The sequence below is a fragment of the Capra hircus genome, chromosome 3, assembly GCF_001704415.2.
Source record: "Capra hircus breed San Clemente chromosome 3, ASM170441v1, whole genome shotgun sequence".
In the NCBI taxonomy this organism is placed as follows: Eukaryota; Metazoa; Chordata; class Mammalia; order Artiodactyla; family Bovidae; genus Capra; species Capra hircus.
Genome location: NC_030810.1, coordinates 111,516,727 through 111,519,744, shown reverse-complemented (window position 1 = coordinate 111,519,744; position 3,018 = coordinate 111,516,727). Strand labels below are relative to the sequence as shown.

The 3,018-nt window shown below is 44.6% G+C and overlaps 1 pseudogene; it reads right to left on the bottom strand.

Annotated features, from left to right (window-relative positions):
- LOC102173728 lies at positions 1,304–2,626 on the bottom strand (annotated as a pseudogene).

Here is a 3,018-nt window from a genome sequence, read left to right as displayed (position 1 = left end):
ACTCTGTGACCCCATGAATCGCAACATGCCAGGCCTCTCTGTCCATCACCAACTCCCGAAGTTCACTCAGACTCACGTCCATTGAGTCAGTGATGCCATCCAGCCATCTCATCCTCTGTTATCCCCTTCTCCTCCTGCCCTCAATCCCTCTCAGCATCAGAGTCTTTTTCCAATGAGTCAACTCTTCGTGTGAGGTGGCCAAAGTACTGGAACATTTGTAGCTGAGGGCAAAAAGAAAAATGTAAGAAAATGTGTTTAAAAATTTCACAAAAATCTATTTCATTATTGGCCCCAAGTATTTAATAATTTTATGCATTTAAATTGATGAAATAGAAATTCATATTCTAAGAGAATTCAAGAACATTTAAGCATAAAACTTTCTCCACCCCTTGGCCTCCTGGGTCTGCTCTACTGTGCATTGTTTATCTGCCTTAAGCATCCACCAAACCTCTGAGCAAGAAATACTTGCTCAGTCATTCTCCTAGCACCAAGGCAACTCCTTAATAGGCAACATTCCTTCTTGAACTCGTAAGGGGTCACCATGCCCCATCACTTTGCACTTAGAGATCAGGAGTTTGCAAACTCTCTACATCGTTTAATGTACAGCCGTCTGTCTCATAAACCTATATAGGACTTCCTTGGTGGGCCAGTGGTAAAGAATCTGCCTGCCAATGCAGAGGACATGGGTTTGATCCCTGCTCCAGGAAGATTTCACTTGCTATGGGCCAATTAAGCCATGTGCCACAACTACCGAGCCTAAGCTCTGGATCCTGGGAGCTGCGCCTTCTGAGCCTGAGAGCTGCGACTACCGAAGCCCGCATGCTCCAGCGCCCATGCTCCACAACCCGAGCTGCCACCACAGTGAGAAGCCTGTGCACCACCACTAGATGGCAGCCCCCACTGGCCGCTGCAGCAAGAGAAGGCCTGTGAGCAGCAACCAAGGCCCAGCACAGCCAGAATAAGTAAATAAATGAAAAGAGAAAACCTGTGCAACCAGGCGTGGACCTAAAACTGGTAGAACAGTTTCTGGAGCTTTTTGAGAGGCTGTTCCTGGGTTACCATCCTCAGTTTAGCTTGAATAAATCTCCATTTCTTTCATAGATCATCTGATTAATTTCTTCACTGACTAAATAATGCATAGGTGACTGGAGGACTGCAGCCTTGATAACTAGATAGGTAATTTCTATTTAGCTAGATAGCCGTTTTACTTAAAATTGTCCACACTTTAAAAATACAGTTCTTTTGTAGATTATCCTTTGTTTTGATGACTGGGGATCAGGAGATGGGAAACGAAGCCTACTGGTCACAGGGGAATTGTATCAAGACCCCTCTTCTGATATCTCTTCCTAGAGGTTTCTACATTTAGATAAACCTTCCACCCCAGAGAAACTCCAAGTTTATGGCCTCCAACAGTAATGCTCTTCCTGTTTACCAGAAGACACGTCAGCTTCACACCAGACACACCATCTAAATGTAGCTCATTCCATGTGAACCAGAATTGTTGACTTTTGCAGAAACAGAAGTAATGGGATCCAACTGATATTTAGCTGGAATGCCCACATGAGTGCAGCTGATACCTAGTATGCAAGCAACATTCACTTGACTGTCAAGATCTTCGTATTCCTTTTGTGAAACTGATCCTCCAAATTCTGTCCCCCGAATCACTCCGTAGCATGCAGCTGGAAATCCCCAGTCCTTCACTGCATTGCAAAGTTATTCCTTGTCAGGTTGCATTTGGCACTGTACCAGGTCATGGGCTGGAACCCAGCAAGCCAGCCCTCACAGTCAAAACAGCCCTCACAGTCAAGGAGAGCTGAACCATGGATCGCAGGTCCAGCAAAATCCAAGTTAATATCACAACCAAGGTTTATTGACTCTGTCTTGTAAGAAGATTTGATTTTGCCCTTTTTCTTTACTGTGTTAGTGAGAGAAGGTAGTACCAAACTCAGATCCAGGCCTTGACAAATCTGGTCTTCATTTTACTTGGATTCTGCTCTCAGAGTGCCATCAGTGTTGCACGGCTCTGTGATGGGTCATGCAGGATGGATACTGGCTCTAGCTGCTGGGCATGTGGCCCGTGTCTGTGTTAGATGATCCAAATGTTGAGAATGTCGTGGCAGTGTGTGATTTTGTTTCCACATCCAGACAACCCCAAACCAGTCCTCCCTTGAAAATGTCTCTGACAGATTTTCCAATGTCACCTCACGACAGAGGAATACACATTGTTTACACACAGCTCAGCGTGTAGGTCTCAATGGCAAGACTGTGAGAAGTCGTCTGGTGTCTACTGAGGGGAAGCTTCAGCCACAGCTGAGGCCATAGGCTTGTTATGGGCTGGGCAGCAGCTGTCCTCGCTGGAGGGTGAAGTGAAAACCTTGTGGTTGCTCTTGGCTAAACCTGATTTGAATGGTAGTTGAAAAGTGAAGTCGCTTAGTTGTGTCCAACTCTTTGCGACCCATGGACTCTAGCCCACCTGGCTCCTCTGTCCATGGGATTCTCCAGGGAAGAATACTGGAGTGGGCTGCCATCATGTACTGTCGACCCTTGAACTATGTGTGGGTTGTGGCCCAACTCTTCTCACAGTCTAAAATCTACGTATAAATTATAGTTGATCATCTGTACCCATAGTACCTCCATATCTGAGGTTCCTCTGTGTTTGTGGCCAACATGTGCAAATTCAATGAGTCACAAATTGTGTAGACTATATTGTTTAATATTGGAAAAAAAAATCTATGTGTAAGTGGACCAGTCTAGTTCAAACCTGCTTTGTTCCAGGGTCAATTGCATTTCCCTCCCTAGTATCTTCTTTTTTTCACCTCTTTATTAAATCTTTATTCCTTATTAGCTCATTCCTGATTTTCCTTACTGCTCATTTATTTTTCCTTTCTCTACTTATTTTTGTTATTTCTTGCCTTATTTCTCTCTCCTCATGTCAAGGTGTTGCTGAACCGAGATTGAGTCTTATGCCTTGTGTGCAGAAAAACCTGTCTACTGACACATGGTTGTGGTGAAGGAAAG